Genomic DNA, 19,664 nt, shown 5'->3' with positions numbered 1-19,664 from the left:
GCTTCCTGAAGGAAAACAAAAGCTTTCCAGAGTGCAATAAGCACTACTGTAGGGATGCAGAACCTCATGCTCAGGGGGCAAAACTGGCCCTTCAGAGTTTATTTATTTATCTATCACATTTACATCCCACCTTTCTTCCATCATGGAACTCAAGGTGGCTACATGTGGTTCCCAAAGTAGTCTCCCCTCCAAGCACTGACCAGAGCCAGACCTGCTTAGCTTCAGCAAGGTGGCTGCCTCGTGTACCTTCAGATGATGCCCTGGAACCTCCAAGGTTCTTCAGATGGCCACACGCCCTTCCTCTGGCCCAACCTTTCCCCCCAACTGCTGATCTTTATGCTAAAATAGGCTGTTATTTTTGGCATTTTGCTTCGACCCTTTTTGCCTTTGGCACCACCCACCAGTGGAATGTGGCACTTGGGAGCTTCTCTGAAATTGAATTTGGCCCTCAGTACAAAAGAGGTTCAACACCCCTGGACTATGTCCTCAATGGCAGCCTATCAATACCTGTATAAATACATATGGTGGTGCAAAATGAAGGTGTACTGTTTGAATGACACAGATGAGCTGTATATATGTGGTTCAATTTACTGTATGGACTGAATCTATGAGATTTATATCCTGCCACTAACAAGTCTTAAGGTAGGTCCCAACAATAATACACAGTAATTTAAAAACTACATAATACTCTAGAGTAGTCCATGAATGGAAGGCAGTGGAGGTGTCGGTGGGGGAAGTTTATATTTTTCCAGGGGAGCAGAAAGATCTAGGTTTGTGCCCTGCCCCCCAAATTGAGGGTACCGGAGCATTTTTTCTTCTCCACCACATACTCTTCCTGCCCCATCATGACCAAGAATAATTAAGAGCAATGCAGTATAGAAAAGGTAGGAAAAGCAACTGTGAATAAGAACATTCAGTCACATGAGGGTTAACACTTCTCTTAAACTCTTTCAGTTCTCCCCTCTGTCTTTCTTCTTCCCAAGAACTCCGTATCACATCTTTACAAGTGAAACCTGATAAATGGCTTCCAAAACAATGAAGTAAACATACTATATATCTTGGCTTCAGGAGATGCTACAACACTCTACATCACCTGTTTTTAATTTCTATTGATTAAAAATTCCTTGATGCACAGATGGATGATTACCAACAACTCTGTCTATCTGAAGTGGCTATAAAGTAGGATATGGCAAATGAAGACTTGCTAATGTAAAAGGGTGAGTTGGGACTGGGAGATAGGGCAGAGGGCGATTCTGCTATATGTTAGGCATGAAAAGGCCTGAAGTGGAAGCTTTGTGCAAGCGACACTGATTATCACCAGGGATGCTGGCTGGAGAGGGAAATGCAGCTCTGGCTGAAGCAGACATGCTACCCAGAATCCTCCTGCCTTGGGGAGTCATGTGACTTGAAAAGGCCAGTCTGTGGCAGCGTGTGGAGCTTGAGAACTCTGCCTTCTCTCAGTCTGCACACCTCATCATTGAGGGAGGCTTCCAGGTTCTTTCACTGTGCTGCCTGCCTGAGAGAAGCCTCATTCTTGCCTGCTTGCCCATGGTACTTGCCTGTTGTTGGGCCCCAGTGCCTGACACTACGTTACTTGAACTTGATTTCCAAGTTGTCTGCACCAGAATTTTCTGCTTGACCACAGAACGTCTTTGCAATCATGGAAACAACTCTGCTGGACTGGAGCACATTTTTATCTTAAATGGTGCTGATAAGTAAAAATAAATGAGGTAATTCCTACATTGTTTGTTGATTATTGATACAGGTCATACTCCCTGTAGCCATGAGTCTGCAGAGTTGCTGCTAATGACACCCCTCTCCCCCCCCCCAGCCCTCTCCAATCCTTGCATTTTGAACTTGGGTGTGGATAATGGTGAGTCTCAAAGTGCACTTTTGGCCATGAACATGGGAGTACCCAATACAGAGCAGGAACAACTGAAGTCTGTAATGGAGATATGATGGTGACCTTTGGGTCCAATATAGGCTCCAAACAATTGAAGGCTATAATGGTGACACAAACAATTGAAGGATATAATGACAAACGTGCATGTTATAATCTGAAATCAATCTCCCTAGTAAGGACAGTCTATGTATGTGCATACACACGCACAACACATATGGTAGAAACTGAATGAAACATTTTCCATTAGAATTACTTACTTTTAGGATGCCTTCTCTCCTGGGCATTTTACAGACTGCCTCTTTAAATTACAGAGACAACTGCTCCTCCAGCTGATGACATCATAATAATGTCAACAGCTGGCATTTTATAGAGGTTTGTCTGCCCCTAGGTAGGTTGGTGATTTGTGGAGGGCTGTATATACATCACAACCCTCAATGTCCCCATCCCTACAGATGGGTGAGACTAAGCTGTAAGTACCATGATATCCACATGAAGTCTATAAGGATCAAAGTAGATGTCGTATTAATTGCATGAATGCCATTAATGAATGCAAGTAATGTGCAGCTGCATTGAGACCATAGGAAGTGGGGTGGGGAAATGTAACCTTTGTCAAAAAAGAAACAGCTACACCAATTGAATTCCCAAAGTGTTTTGACACTTGGTCTTTATCAAGGGAAAAACTCTTGAAGATTCTTTTGGAGGATTCCCTCTCCCTTGCTTCTTCCAAAGTATGCTTGTTGTAACCATTGGTTGAGACAGTAGAAGCTTTATTGATGGATTGAACTGGTCTTCTTTGGAAGAAGCCAGGGAGAGGGAATCCTCCAAAAGAATCTCCAAGAGCTTTTCCCTTGATAAAGACCAAGTGTTGAAATGCATTGGGAATTCAATTGGTGCAGCTGTTTCTTTTTTGACTTTGGAATATAACCCTTCCCTGCTGCCATGATCCCAAAGTTCACCCTCTTCCTGAAGTTGCTATTTGCATGAGGACAGAACATCCATATGGAAGCTTCCTCCCTGATGTACCAGCACAGGGGCATCCAATGTCTTTCAGCCTAAGGGCTGGTTTCAGTTTTGGGGACGCTCTTGCGGGCCACATTCCAGTGGTGAATGGGTGGGGGTAAAGGCAACAGGAACAGGGCCAAAATACCAAAATACTATTTTGTATTTTTTTTTTTTTGTATTTGGTGGTCAGGGGAAAGGGGGTGGAGCAACTGGCATACCCCACCCTCCCAAGTCAAGATGTCATGATGCATAGCATTTATTATTTGTTACATTTTTAATCCACCCAGTAACCAATGTTCTTGGAGTGGATTATAAACAGCTAAGGCTAAAGTGCCATAGAGACAGTTAAAAACATAAAATGCAATACATATATTTAAAAGAATAAAGTACAATACAAAGCAAACAGCACAGGAATAGATAAAACAGCCATGCACATCTAGAACTACGTCTCTAAAATGCCATGGACAAAAGAAAGGTTTCTGCCTGGTGCTGAAGATGATAATGTAGGCACCAAGCAAAGCTCTTTGGAGAAGGCATTCCATAAGTGGGGTGCCACAGTTGAGAAGGCCCTCTCTTTTGTAGCCACCTGCCTAGCTTCCTTCAGTGGGGCCACCTGGAGGAGGGCCTCTGAAGATGACCTAAGGGTCCAAGCAGGTACATACAGGAGGACTTGCCCCTTAAGATACTCTGATCCCAAGCCATTTAGGGCTTTAAAAATCAACCCCAACATTTTGAATTGGGCTTGGAAATGGACTGGGAGCCAGTGCAGCTGATGAAGCACTGGTGTCACATGATCATATCAGCCAGTCCCAATTAGTAATCTAGAAGTCTGCTTTGAATTAACTGAAGTTCCCCAACTGTCTTCAACTTTGAATTAAGTGAAGTTCCCAAACTGCCTTCACATACAACTAGGGATGTCAGAGAAATCTGCAAAAAAACAAAATGAGTTTGGATTTTTATGAATCCGACCCGTGGATACCGCTGTGGACCAGCTTTTCCCCATTGGGTGGATTCCGTGGACTTGCAGACCATTTTTTTTTAAACTTTCTGGAATTTTATGCAAATTTTGTCTTAGAAAAATACACACTTAAAAAAAAAAAAACTGGCCAAAAATGTGCATTTCCCCCATAGGCTTAAGCATGAAGATGCACATTTGGGAGGAATTTGTGCATTTTTGCATAGGTGAATTTGCACAAATTCGGAAACGAACACCCTCCCACCGATTCCATTGATGGGCAGATGATAGAACAAAGGGTTCCTGATGATCCGTGAAACACGTACGGAATGGATTTTGCACAATCCCTACGTCCCTACCTGCAACACACTGCAGCAATCCAACTGAGAGATTACCAGAGTGTGGATAACTGTATCTGCCCAGATAGGGTCACAGCTGGTATATCAACCTAAGCTGATAAAAGGCACTCCTGGCCACAGAGACTGCCTGGCCTCAAGTGACAATGATGGATCCAGGAGCACCCCCAAGCTGTGCACCTGATCATTCAAGGGGAGTGCAACCCCCTCTAGGACAGGTTGAACACCACTCAACCAGGCAGATGAGTCAACTGCTAACAGTACCTCTGTCTTGTCTGGATTTAGCTTCCTTATACCAAAGGAGCTGCTTTATACCAAATAGTGCCCAAAGCCAGTCAAGTTATTTTAGCATATGAGGCAGAAGATCCCAGAAGCACCTGTACCTGGCAATGGAAATATGGTAATAATAACAAATTAAATATCTAACAACTTGCTGCCCTTTCAAGATACTCAAAATCAGCTGCCTGAGGTGGCCACCTCACTCTGCCTAATGGTAGGGCCAGCCCTGATCTGGAATGGAAGAAGCTGCCTTATACCAGATCAGACCACTAACCCATCTCCTTCAGTATTGTCTGCTTTGATTGACACTCAGAAGCTCTCTAGGGCAGCCTTCCCCAGCTTGGTGCCCTCCAGGTGGGATGGACTACAACTCCACTGGGGGATTCTGGGAGTTGCAGTCCAGCCCATCTGGAGGGCACCAGGTTGGGGAAGGTTGCTCTAGCGGTTCAGCCATGGGGGTTTCCCAGGTCTGCCTGGATATGCCAGGAACCTGGGACCATTTTCATGCAAACCATGCGCTCTACCACTGAGCTTTGCCCTTTCCCCTATCTGTATTCTTGATCTAGATCCACTCTTCTTGCTTTTTCTTCTTCTTTTCTCTTCCCTCTGAAAAGATGATCTGCAGCACTGCTTGTGGTGGTTGTGACTCCACCTTCGGTCCAGATGCAACCAAATTGTAGGTCACGACCCATCAGTTGGAGACCACTGTATTAGTCCTTTACAAATGTTCAGCCTAAATTCATCTTTACTGCTTAAGCTTGGCTGGTTGCCACCTCATCTAGTCCTCTTGCATCCCATAAATTGGACTCGGGATTATTTGAATTTCATGCTGCAGAGAGCTTTTTCTCTTGAATCACAGCAGCTTTTTCACTTAAAAATAAACCTTCCCAAGATACAATTTCTTTCTTTCTTTCTTTCTTTCTTTCTTTTTCTTTCTCTTCTGTTTTTTTTTTTTTTAAGAGGGGAAAGCAGATTATTTCAATTAAGGACCTGTCTATGACAATTGTAAGCAACCTTTCTTCAGAGTTCAGAGTAGTACTTGCAGTTTTAAGTTTCTTTTAGGTATTTCTGTCAGGATCTAATTTTCAAGGCACTGTTGCCATGGTAGCCTCTTGGAATTTTAATCTAGTACTAAAGGTCAAAACAGGTCACCAGTTTCAGTTCCTCTTCAATATTAGAATAAAGTCTCTCTCTCTCTCTCTCTCACTCACACACACACACACACACACACACACTAATCAAGAGAACCTCAACCTTAAAGGAATCCATAGGGAACTCCACAAGATTCTCAGATATATATTATTTGTATAAACCTTCAGCTTTGTCAGGTGCTATGGATATCAAAGCTAAATCAAATGTGGTGACTACTGGTTCACAGTCTTTGTCTCTATCTTCCCCTCCCTCCTTGTACAGACATTTCTCTTAAAGTGAGGTTGGAGAAGCCTTTTGGAAATACTGCAAAAGTCAAACACATGTACACCTCAGCTTACACAGATTAGCTAGAGCGCACACCTAAATTAATATGTTCATCATTGAAGAAACAAACGCTTAAAGTCCAATTGTGAGCTCAAATTTTATTGTTAGAGAAAGCAATCCTATGGGAATTGACAATTGCCTCCGAACCCAGGGGCGACCGCCTATCCACCGCAAGGTGGGAGGAGTGGTGAGGAGTGCATCTCCTCCATGCTCCACCCTCCCACCAATTTTGGCTTTCTAGCTGTGGGACCTCGGAGTGTGGGGTGGGGAGGTTGGATGACACATAGGAAGACCCAGGCCTGTCCTATCCTGTTCCCAGGAATGCCCCATTTCCCTCTTCTGAGGGCGGAATGCAGGGCCAATCCATGCTGCCTATGAGGTGGCGTGGGAGGGGGTTGAGATTGGTTCTCCGAGAACCGACCTCAGAGTGCGGACTCCAAGGTCGGTTCCCAGGAACCAACCAATCCTATGGCTGTCTAGCTGCTGACTAGTGGCCATAGGATTGTGTCCTTAGTGATATAAATGAAAACTTCATAATATTGTCTTTCCTGATCCACCTTTAAAGATTCTTAATATTTTCTCACTCTGCCACTGGTGAGTTGCCAGTATGTAGGCGCGAAGGGGGGGGAGACTTGAGAGCTGGCATTTAGCATGTAAGCCTCTCTTCCCCAACACTTCCTTTCCTCTCACTTCCACCTCACTGGCCAAATATGGTGATATCAGAGAAGTACACTCCTCTCTTTCCATCACTATCCCTCAAGTCACGATTGGCATCTCCCCCACCCCTGTCCAGAACTCCCCCACCCCAGAGTCAGCTCAGTCCCACAAGAACCTAACTGCTGCTTCACATGAACCTGCTATACAATGGGATCACCTATGCCCCAATTGTTTGGAATCAAGCTGAAGAATTATTTTAATAGTTCATTCCTGGCATTCTAAATCCACTAGATGTCATGTTCCCAGGCTCTGTGGCTCAGCAACTTCCAAGGAGGACTCAGGATCCAATGAGTCACTGGCTGCCCTGCTCAGGGAGAAAGCTCAGCACAGCCTCCTATACTTTCCCAGATGTTGCCCTCCCCTCCACCTCAGACTCTGAGGATGACTCCCACACAGCTTCTCCTGTCCATCAGCCATGCAGGAGCATATGGCTATGGAAATAGTTGTGGGCCTTTTAAGGGCCACACCTAGCCCTCTGGGCCTGCCAGCCTTCTCAAAGCCTCAGTTGCCTGCAGTCCCTTGCTGGGATAACAACTCTCCCTGTGACAAAACACTCCAGTGAGTATCCCCTGAAGTGCACTGTCCAAGGACCTGATGTTCTTCACCTTGTTGGGGACCCAGTTCTCCTTGACCTGACCTTGCTTAACCAGATGTGGCCCTGCTTGCTGGATGTTACCTTGGTTTACTAGACTTGGCCCCTATCTGCCTGACACAAAAGCATCTGTGAGCAGTGAGGGTATATGCTATAGGCTTCTTCCTCTGAGCATCAAGCCAAGCCAGAACACTAGCTTCTTTACTGTAAGAAATGTCCAGGTCAAAGCAGTCTCATTACAATACTCCAGTTTCTGTGTCAACTAAGTGCCAAAATCTCTGTTTGCTCATCTGAGCACTAGCATTCAAAATGGGGAGCTAATGATCAGCTACATTAGTAGACTCTTTTCCAACAGTACGTAGTAGGCTCCATGTCTATATCTTTGTTCTCACTGTCAGGCTGTCTGTTCCTGCTCCATTTAAAGTACCAATTAGTCCTGAGATACGCATGTAAATAATTCAGCACTGGGTCATTAAAATATAACCAAATTAAATTCCTCTTGTCACCGAATCTTTTAAAGTAATTTATAAACATGTCGAGAGCAAAGCATTTATTAGACCAGGCTAGCAAATATTTTATTTTGATGGGGAGGTTAAAATGCATGTGAGCCATTTGAATAATGAAAACAAATTAAAGGACTCATTTGGAAATTATTTTGAAGAATGGCCTCATCTGCAGGGACACACAGATCTTAATTATTTGTCTGCATTAAATATCATCTAAATTGTTTATTATTATTATTATCATCATCATCATCACTGCGCTGAATGCTTGCCTGAACATCTTCTGTGCAAAAGGTATGCATTCAGAAGAGCCAAAATATTCCTCCCAGTTCCATCTACCTTTCTGAATGTTCATCTTTTTTCACACATACAGCCTGATCTTCTGCTTCAGCATCATCCCCCCATTCCTGTTAGATCTTCCTTCTCATCCACCATGAGATCCCAGCCAATCAGGGATCATGTAGTGAATATGATATGATGAAACCACAGTGCAACATATCCAACCAGATACGCTCACATGGCAATATCATGGAGGGAAAATGGAGGCAACTGACAATGCTTCCTGGGATGGTTACATGGGTGGTCTCAGCCATCTGCCCTTTCTCTAAGTTGTCTGCCTGGGTGAGCACTTCACCACCTTTCACTTTGAAAAAAAAAATCACTATGTGTGTGTGTGTGTGTGGGGGGGGGTTGTAAATGCCAAGCATGTTTATGAAATGCATTCCTGCTCCTCTTGGCTCAGCCCTATATAGTATAAACCTGTGAACCATACGAAATATTTCCTACAGTTCCACAAATGGGTTTCCTTTTGATCCTGATTGCAAGTCATATCAATATTTGGTAGCAGTTTGGGTGAGGTGGGAGAGAGAGGCTTCGGAGAACGTGCAGAAAATATCCATCTTTCCCTTGCAGATACTTTGCAGAGTTTTGCATTACCTGTCCATCTTCAGCGGGATGTTGCCAGTTTCAATGGAGAGGCAGCCGGGAGGAGCAGCTGCTTAACCCTTTTCCTCCAGACATTTTTGTACTCTAAAATTGCCCTTCCCAAGTTGCTTTTCTACCTGCAAGGGGGAAAAACAGAGGCCCCCCGATTTCCACCTCACAAGTGGGAAAGCTGCTTGGGTGGGGGAGTAATGCTGAGAGAGAAAAAATGTCAGGAAATGGATGGGTTAAGAATTCCTTCTCACTGTTCTGCTTCTGATGCAGCCTCCAATGCCTCAGGTGTTGTTGTTGTTGTTGTTGTTTTTTAAACCCTCCATAATTGGGAGATTGTTTATGTGTCTATGACACATATCACAGATACACTTCCGCAAACACAATACTTTTCATTGAGTCCAGCCCACACATTCAACCGCCTATCATCAACTCTCAGGAAACCAAAAGATGTATAGGAGTGTGTGTGAACCAATCCTCAGTCTGTGTTCATGATAATATTAGGGTCACAATGCTGCACAGTGGATGCAGAATTTCAGCTGCAAGTCAGGTGGTCCCAGGAAACTGCTTTATATCCTGTCAGACTCTTTGTCCCTCTAGCTCATTGTTGGATATTCTGACAGCCAGTCACTCTGTAGGGTAGCCTTCCCCAACTTGGTATCCTCCAGATGTTATTGGGCTACAGCTCCCAGTGTTTCTGAGTATAGGCAATGCTGGCTGGGGTTGATGGGAGTTGAAGTCCAAAACATCTTGAAGGCACCAAGTTGAGGAAGGTTGCTCCAGGGTCTCTAGCAGAGAGGAGACATTTCTTTTACCTGCTGCCTTAAATGGATTGAAACTGGGACCTTCTGCATGTAAAGCATGTGCTCCACCACTGAGCTATGGTGCCTCCCCCATACATTTCGTAACACTAGAAATATTAGAAGTAGGGTGCCTTCCAGTCAAATAACTTGTAAAAGAAAAGATAGGCATGTTCCTCTTTTTTTGCACCATACAAGTATAAGAAGTTTGTAAAAGGTTTAGAGCTTGGGTGGAGTGTGTGTGGGAGGGTGTTGAAAGGGAATTCAAATACTGCAACTGACTAAATTGCATCGCTTAATGTCCCTTCTCAGCTTTTAGATAACATGACTGCATTTTGATTTGAATGTTCTGAGCGGCAATATTGATTGTTGTCACATTACCCAACATGAAAAACTTGCAGTGAAAACCCTCTTGACGCCTGATTGCTCTTCATAAGGGGCTTCTGCTGATTTGTCTCAAAGAATGAATTACCTTTAATTCAAAGCATGAAGAGGTTGCCATTTTTGTTTTGTTTTCTGTTCTCCCAGGTGGCTCCTTTTGACATGGCAGAGGAGTTCCAAAAAGATAAGATGAAACACTCTTCAAGAGCAGCTAGATGTCATGAAGCGTGTTTCCATTTTCAAAGAGACTTCCAGTGAGTATACTCAATGTCTTTCAGGCTAGGAATCTAGTGTCAATTATCATCGAAAACTCCATTTATAATGAGAGAGCCTGTGGCATTAAACAAGCTCAGTAATGGCTCTTTGCTTATTTTTATTTTTGAGATCTTTTAAGATGCCCTTCTGATTGGAATTTGTTAAAGTGTTGACACAGCTGAGCTTTGTTCAAGATTCTTGAAATGAGACCAAGAAGCTATTCAGGTGCAATATGCAAGTTGGCTTTATGCATTTCAGTATACACTGTCTGTCTATAATTCTATAAGCAGTTTTTAAAAGATCTTTGCATATGTGGGTCTCAAGAGTCTATGTGTATATATTTGAAAGTTGCTTGCAAAGGGTTGTATCCAATGTTAGTCCTACTTAGGGTAGATCCACTGAAATGACTGAGATATAAGTTAGTCTAACATTGAATACAACTCAAACTTCTCTTTTCCTGTTTGTATCATACTTAGGGATGGACCAATATGCCAGTTTTGATGATTGAACCATGGGATGTTGTCATGTCATTAGTCTGTAATGTGTGAACCTGTCTTAAACAGGAACAGCAGGTGAGCTCCATGAGAACCATCTGCTTTCAGTCCAATGGATGAGTTTCTCTGTTAACCTATCTGTGATTGTAAGGACACGCATCCACTGTTCTGTTTGGTCTTGACATTTACATTTGCATTTTGCAATTGTTACTGAGAGCTTGAAACCAGTAATTTTTGCTTTGTTCTGTTTGGTTGAGAGCCCTTGGCCTGGAAGCCATCCAGGGCCCTTTTAAAGCAAGTACATCCTGTGCTGTTTGTCACACTGCTGAGTACTCTTGAAGACTTCCCTTAAAAGCCCAGCTGAAATAAAAGAAGGATGTTAGAAGTCCTAATGGGATTCTTTCCTTGTCATCAAATAACTTTCTAAGCTTGCTCTGTTAACACACTATTAAAAGGTTATGCTCATGGGCTAAGGAAGCTACTGGAAATTATTGAGTACTTGGAACAGCAGTGTTTGAAGAGTCAGACCTAAAACTGGTTTCCTGCTCCTTCAAAAGACTCCACCCTTCTCCCTGATTGCTCTTTAGGCCTGGAACTACCTGCCAGAATGCCTCTGTGAACCCACCTCTCTTTCTTCAAATCACTTCTCAAAATCCACCTTTTCTGAGAAGCCTTTGGCATAACCCTTTAGTTCCCATTAAAGCCTAAGTCACATGTAACTGTGATATTCTCATATTCTTCCTCTGTTTCTCTGCTCTACTCTGTTGCCTCCTTTGGGTTATTTTCTGGACTGGAAGCAGACTAGGGCACAGGCCTGATCTCTTATTCTTCACAAGGCACCATGTTCATGTATGATGCTGTATTAATCATCTTCTAAATAAGTGGGTGCCATGGGATGCTTTCTTTTAGTGCATTTGATACAACATTCCCTGGAAACACTGTGAATAGTTATATCTAAATACCATCCTGGAGCATGTTTGTTTTTCTTTTCTTCCTAATACAGGATTTCTGAGGTCAATTTCTGTTGCTAGAACTGAGTCAAGGCTCAAGGCTAATCAACAGACAAAAGGTACTACTTGCCAATCACAGCGGCCAATGTGGCAAAACCCTTATTCTGAAGCACACACAATCCACTTGGCTTGGTCTCAGTCTCATGTGATGAAGTTTCTCATTCAGCTTGTCTCTCAGTGTCAGGGCCTGGAGTCCCTGACACTGAGAGATAAGCTACAAAATCTGAAGAAGAATGTGGTATAGATCTCTCTCTCTCTCTCTCTCTCTCTCTCTCTCTCTCTCACCCCCCCTCTTTGAATGTAGAAAGCTAGCTTGTCAGGGAGGAGGCTGGAACCGGTTTCTCTGACATGCTAGTTTTCCATGTGCAGGGTGTTTCTGTCTTGTTTTTAATTTTGGGGAAGTACCCTAAATGTGATGCCCTACCTGCAATATGAAGGAGTGCAGTCCAGCAATAGTTTGACTGCATGATTATGCTGACCATGTAGCTCAAAATCATTATGACAATAGAAATCTGCCTATGATCTCTCTCAACAGTACATGCAGGGAAAAGTGAAGAACTTTGCAAGCACCTTTCAGATGAATACTCAAAACTGCCTGTGGCTGTTGTGTGGTGATCATGGGGCAGGGAAGCCTAGGAGCACCTCAGTCAGCACCATGGAATACTGGATAGTCTACACCAGGGGTGAGCAGAAGGTAGATCTCCAGATGGTTTGGACTTCAACTCCCAGAAGTCCCTGCCAACATGGCCAATGATTAGGGATGCTGGGAGTTGAAATCTAAAACATCATAAGAATAATAAATAGCACCCAACCCAATAGAACGCCCACCCCCGGCAACAAGAACTCCCCTTCAGGAACCTGCTTTGTGTGTTTCACCTTTGGGATTCTAAAGATTTGGCATTCATAATTCTAGGCTTGAAGTGACAGAGTCTGTAGTCCTAGAGAACATCAAGGACAGGGGACAGGAGGGGAACCTTTTTTTTCTGTCAAGGGCCACATTGCCTTGTGGGTAGGGATGTCAGAGAATTCTGCCATGGACTGAAATGGGATTGAATTCCCTTCAGTCTGTGCTACGGAATCCTCTGCGGAAAGGCACCATGAGGTCTTGTGGAGCCAGCAATGCGGCTTTTATTCGTCATCTGCAAAGCGTCATGAGATTTTTGTAAATAAAAATGCAGTGTAGTATATTCCGATAATAAATACATAAGTTTTTTTAAAAAATGAATTGTGCTCACTGCCTTGGTTGTGGGTGTTCTTTTTAAACTGAAATCCTCCGTCTCCATTTACTTTCAGCAAAAACACTTCCTCTTCCTAGGGGCTTCCCAAAAGAAGGCTGCCTTAGGTGTGCCTGAGCGATAAACTATTTGTTTAAAGCAACGCTGTTTTAAAGAAAGAAAAAACCTTTTAAAATGACCATACCGCTCCAGGAGCGGCATGGTCATTTTAAAAGGTTTTTTCTTTCTTTAAAACAGCGTTGCTTTAAACAGAGAGTGCATCGCTCAGGCACATCTAAGGCAGCCTTCTTTTGGGAAGCCCCTAGGAAGAGGAAGTGTTTTGGCTGAAAGTAAACAGAGACGGAGGATTTCAAATTAAAAAAAAAACCATACCTAAATATTTACAAAAAATAGAGATTCTTATGGAAGTTATGCAGACTCACGGAGATGGCTGGGCACCGGAATCACGGTTGTCGGTATGGATTTATCTTCATAATTTTCAGAGCACAGAAAAAAGAGGAGAATTCTGGGGGCTTGTGAACGGCGGAACGGAGCACTGGCCGCAAACTGCGGAAGTCAAGTGGCACCAAAGGTACACAATTCATACATCCCTACTCGTGGGTAATTTGTTGGGGGGAGCATTTGGGTGGTGAGTAGGGCTGTAGCCAGTGATAGGCAGGCCCAGACCCAAAACAGGGTGGGAACAACTGATGTCAACAAGGACACCTGTCTAGTCAGCAACCACACACTTGCACAGTGCCGATGGAGGTGTCCTCTGCTTCCATGTCTGCTTCACAGTGCTTAAGGTAAGGGTGAGGATTCCCCCACTCCAAATACCACCAAGACCAGCACTGAATGGCCAACATGAAGTGCATTCAGCCAAAGTTACTGCTTTAAGGGTGCAATCCTATGGGGATAGCTGTTAAGCCTCCCAAACTGGAAGCTTCTGGCCAGCCAAAGCAGAGTGGGATGCGCGGCAGAGGCGATTTTCACCTCCATGCTCCTCCCACCCTGTGTTTTCACTAGACGGGTGTTTTCTCTCATCTAGGTGAGGCATCGGGGAGGGGGAGGGAAGGAAGCTGGGGAGGCCTGGGGATATGGTGTAAGCCATGCCTTCCCCTCCCTGCCCATCAGCACACCCCTTTCCCTTTCCTCCAAGAACGCTAGCATAGTTCTCTCCATGCTGTCTATGAAAGGATGGGGAGGGGCAGGGAGGGGGTGCGGAGCTCGGAGTCCTGGGTCTGCAGCCAGAGCAGGGTCTCTGACCTTGGATCCAGGAATCTGAACTGTCCTATGACCTCCCAGACTCTGTCTAGGGGCCATAGGAGTGCTCTCTAAGAGTGCAGTGCTTTGCCTGTTTCGACAGACAAAAACTCCTACAGCTTTCCCCAGCTACCATGGTTGAAGGTTGAACCCTGTTAAATCTTATTGTTGTAAATGGGCCTACCTAGTGGATGGTATGGGAGTGTGTGATGGTATAGCATTGTTGAAGTGTATGGAGTGTGAAGACGAGTCAGGGCTCAGAGGTGAGACCACTGAGAGCCCCATGTAGGCACTTCTGAATTTTCTGGGAAAAAGAAGAAGAGTAGGATGTATGTACAACAGAGAAATAACTGGGAGAGATTTATGAAGGTGGGATGGCAAGGAGGGGAAAAAGTAATCAGTCATAATGCCAGATTTTATGAAGTGAGAGGAAAGTCCCTTCCACAGACTGGGCTCCATCACCCTTCCCAAGCAAACCATTTACACAGAACAGAAAAATAGAATCTGGCTCACTAGATATGTAGATAGCCTCCTAAGCCAGGGGTAGATAACCTGGTGCCATTTTGAACTATAACTCCCATTAGCTCCAGCCAGCATGGCCAATGGCCAAGGATTATAGGACCTGTAGTCCAAAACACGGGAGAGCACCAGTTTGACTCCCCCTGCCCTAAGCTACTGTAAACGAAACACACCTAACCCTCCACGGAAGTTCTTGGAAGCTGCCTCAGCCATTTATCCGTAGGGCAAAGGAAAAGCAATAGCAAAGGCTTAGCTGATCTTCATTTGGAAATGAAAAATAAAAGTAACTTTCTATTGCAGCTTTGATCTGTCATGTGTAAAATCCATCACCTTCCGTAAGACGGCAGTTCATTCCTCCCAGGATTCTGATTGATAGTGCTGGAACCTTAGATCAAAGCAGCAGAACAGAGAGAGGATGGTTCATAAAATGTACACTCTGTATCTCTGGGTTTTATATCAGGCTTCCTAGAGAGAGCTTTTGGTCCCATTAAATGCACTATATACCACTGAGCTCTGAAGCATCCCCTTTCCCCATTCCGAAAGCTGGTGTATAACTATACAGCATGATTGACATGTCTATTGCTCTTTGTTACAAACTACTGGAATGCTGCCTTTTGTGATAAACCCATCTAAAATATTTTTCAGACTTGAGTCCTGACACATCTGCTTAAAGGGGCAAAAATCACTGTTTTAAAAAGCTAAAATGACAATCACTTTATTGAAGAGACTCTGCACACCGGTGTAACCTTTAAATATCTTGGACTCATTTATATGGCAAACATCCTGTGCTCTTGATGTGCTGACATCATCCCACAAACGTAGGAAGTAGAGAGCTGCATGTGATTTGATGGTGGTTGAGTAACTATTGAGCACCCCCCCACACACAAAACAACAATAACAACAAAACCTCACCAGAAAATCACCACTGTTCTGCAAACTCACCAAAAATAAAATGACAGGAGCCATTTTGCTACTCTCCTTTCAAAGGGTATTAACAAAGATGGGCTGAGCATATATGCTCAGGCCCAGAGTCCCTAAACATCCTATTGCCAGAAGCTAGAAATGATTGACACAGTAAGTCCAAGCTTCTGTTTTTCCCTGCTGACAAGCTGGAGAATTCTCAAGTACAATGTGGTTTAAGTTTTTCTTACTAAATAAAAGCTAACAGATGACTGTGAGAGGGAGGGAGGAGGAATGCTGACCCCCAGGCAGTCCCAGCAGGCAAAATGTCTTGACAGCCTCAGAAATGGAGAAGAGGAGGGATGACTACAGTTTGTCTCTGCAAAAGGATTCTCAAGCTGGCCTCTTCCATCAGCATTCTGTTCCTCCATGGTTAATCCACTGCATCCTGCTGTGCCCAGTGTTCTCCTGTACCCCACTGGTTCTCCCAGAGAGGCCTTTGCATGTTTGCAGAGTACCCATGCCGACTTGGAGAAGGGCCACCCAGCCCCACACATTCCTAGCTGGGACAGATGTCTGGCTTGCTCGTGTCTATTAACTGCCTGCCACTGGTAAATCTCCAAATCATGGACCACCACCTTCTCCCAGCAGCTGCTCCATTTAGCCCAGCCAGTCTCCAAACTGGTTGGAGCCACATTTTAAGCCTCCAAATCATGGACCACATTCTTCTCTCAGCAGCTGCTGTATTCAGCTCAACCAATCAGCCATGTTTTAAGTCTTCAAACCATATACTACCTTCTTCTCCCAGCAGTTGCTCCATTCAGCCCAACCAGTCAGCCTCCAGCTGCTCCCTTCTCTACTCAACTCACCACTGTACTTTACAGAAAAACAATGTTATTTATTCTGCATGATCTGAATAAGTAATAGCATACTGCATCTGTTAATCAAATGAGTTTCTCATAATGCCTCTCTCTCCAGTAGTGCTTAAATTAATTAATTAAGTAAGAGTAAATCATCTAAAAGTTATTTATGGTTTTTAGAAACCATAGCCCCAAACTGTGATCTGTAACCACTGGTTTGCAGATTAAAGCAGCTCCGCAGGCAACATCCTGCTGTATTATAGCAAGGGGGGACATTTATCCCTTTGCTGCCAGCCGGAAAGCTCCAGTCTCTCTTTCCTCCATTTGTCATCCAGCAAAAAGCAGGACATACCAATACTGGGCAGTGAAGTGGTTTATAGCTAGCATTCCCTAGACATTCTTTCAAGGCAATGGAAGGCAGAGGGAGTTTCTCTTCTCAACGTAAACCCACAGGAGGTAGCAGTGGAGGAAGGGAGAACTTCCATGCAAGCATGTGGCTGCTGACTGGCTAGCTGCTGATGTCAAGGACCAATGGTGGCACACATGCAGGGGTATTAGCAAGCCAGTGAGCAACCATGTGCTTTAAGGTGGCCATGTGTCCTACTTTACAGAGAACAGTCATCTGTTGGAAGATCTCCTTTATTTGAAGGGCTGTCCAGTCCAAGTCTGGTTTAAAGAGCCCTCAGAAGGGAGAGCTGGGGTCCTGAGGTTGACTGTCCACAGTTAGCACCTGGATAGCAGATGGAATGGGCTGGGCACTCATCACCTGCTCACAGCTTTTCCTTCACTATGGAGAGATCTATTATTTCCAGGGGTTGCATCTCATGTTAATCCTATGTAGAATAGACTCATTGAAATCAATGGGACTTAAGTTATTCATGACTAACCTCTCCCATTCAGTTGAAAGGGTTTACTCTAAGTAGGAGTAACTTTGGATACAAACCCAAATTTGTGCCTAGACATATAACTTAGCATCTGCACATGTTGTGCAAATTGGTGTCCATGTCCCCCCCCCCCCCCGCTTTTGGTGGTGCATGGCCTCTTTGTGGTGACACTTAGCTGGCCACCCCAATGTGCCTGCACAGTGCCAACCAAGCCTCCCTCTCCTGCACTTTCACCATCCATCAGTTTCTTCTGTGGGACAGGAATTCCCCTCTCCCTTTGATGACTCCGCAGTTGCAGCCAGATGGCAGTTCCTGCTGTCAAATCACTTCCTTAGGTACGGTTGAATCCTACTATCCCAGCAGGTAGGGCCTGAGCTGGTTGTTGCTCCTGAGCCAAAGAAGAGCAATAAGACACCAGGGACAAATAGATGGTGCTTCCATTTACTCTGTTGGTGGGGGCTCTATTATTAAAAAGGTGGCCTCCATCACACAGCAAAAACAGGGCTGTAGGAGGAAGAAACCAAATGCTTCCTGCTGAGTTAATGGGTGAAAGAGGTCAACGCTTGTATGCACTGCTGAATTTTTGCACAAGCTGTGCAGTGTGCTGGTTGCATCTGAGATGTCAAAGACTGAGTCTTCCCGTGTCTGCAGCCAAACAAAACAGCAGATCTGCAAATGAATGGCCTTTATTGTTCAAATGGATTTGTTCGATAGCGGTTTAAGTTCCAGACCACCTTATCTTACTAGCAACCTAACACTGGAGAGCCTGATCAGGCTATCCTGATGTAGAAAACAAGCTTCCTAAAGCCTTTTTAGGACTGCCTCACTTTTTGGAGTTGTTCCACCCTCTTGGCCTTGTGTCAGGTCCTTGCAGCCCTACCTTCTCTACCCCCAGGAGCTGCTGCGTTCCCACCACTGGTGAGGTTGTGGCTGGGCTTGCCTCTAAAGGATTCTTTTGCATCTGGACAGGCCCCTCGCTGTCTCTCTGAATCTCTATTTCCTCCCTCAGCTCTTCGTACTTGTGATGTTCCTGTCTTGGGTTCTACTTTCTCTAGCTTCCACCTGATGAAACTGAGAAGAAAACCCCCTCAGGATGTCTGCCTCCACTGGGTCAGTTGTCCTCCCTGACACACCAAGCTTCAGCACCTTTTACTCTCTGTGTTAGAGACAACCAATATGCCTAATTGGTTCCCTCTACTCAATACAAGAGAAGTAACAAGGATTTTTTTTTTCTAATGGTAATGCAAGAAGATAAACCAACATGTGGGATTATGTAGTTAAAAACAAACAGAATTTATATAATACAAGGAGAATTATATATTACTATTGATCAATCTATGCTTGCCCCTAACCTACCTACCTACTCTACCCCTTCCAAATGCTGTTCCCCAAACCCACTCATTAGATGTAGCTTCCTCAATCCCTAAGGCCCTATCTAACTTCTAACTGTCAGTTCATTCCTTTTATCACCGTAGAATCCTCACATGCACATAAGCCCCTCCCACCTTTTGCTCACTCTTTAACACTGCATTAATCCTATCTTACCTGGGTCACATTTAACAATGCAAAAACATACATTAATATAACGCACATATGTTACAGTACTCTTCCCCTTCAGAGTCAGTTCTTACAGTCTTTGCAGAGGTACTGGGCCTAATCTTGATATGAGAAGGGGTCATTAGGATCAGTTCTCAGATCTAACTTGTGTACTTGGTGCCAGGAATAACAATATCTGATACAGGACCTTAAACAAACATTAGAGCAGTCTTTCCCAACCATCTGATAGCTAAAGCATACTTGGGGGCGGGTGTGTGTGTTTGAATTAAAATGGGGCACAGACTTTAAAGTAAATATAGAGCTTCTATCATGCTTTCCAAAAAGGATTTCTGCATACACTTCACTGTTATAACTAAGGATGAGTGAATGAATGGTATTTGAGATCACTAGGATTCTCTGAACATTGTCTCGCCACTTGTCTCATGCCTGATTCCTGTTTGTATTTGTGATCACGGCTTGCTTTGCATGAATGGGAGATTTGCACAAATTGAGCAGTAACCAGATGGGAGATTTATGCAAATCGAGCAGCAACTGAATGGGAGATTTGCACAAATCTCCTGAAATTTGCACAAATTTCCTCCATAGACTAAAGCAGGGCTGATTTAGTTTACTGAGGGAATTTGTGCAAATTAGGAAATCTGTGCAAATTGAATTGGGAATCAGGAATGAGACAAACGAGAGCACGTGTTCAACAATTTGTGAAAATTTTCAGTGGACACATGCTTGCGTTCAGAGTTTTGACGGGGCGTGCTTGCGTTTTTTGCATGAAAAACCAAATTTTCATACATCCCTAGTTATAACCTTTGTGTGG

General features: G+C 44.2%; 1 protein-coding gene across 1 annotated transcript in view; it reads right to left on the bottom strand.

The window, feature by feature from the left end:
- Positions 1 to 19,664, bottom strand: part of AFF2 (ALF transcription elongation factor 2) — a 574,244-nt gene that overhangs the window by 184,632 nt on the left and 369,948 nt on the right. The gene's annotated exons all lie outside the window — the stretch shown is intronic.

Source organism: Heloderma suspectum, chromosome 9, assembly GCF_057233095.1.
Source record: "Heloderma suspectum isolate Gila_16-S chromosome 9, 16-S_ref, whole genome shotgun sequence".
NCBI classification, from domain to species: Eukaryota; Metazoa; Chordata; class Lepidosauria; order Squamata; family Helodermatidae; genus Heloderma; species Heloderma suspectum.
The sequence above is the reverse complement of the archived record's forward strand: the minus strand, read 5'-3'. Positions and strand labels throughout refer to the sequence as shown.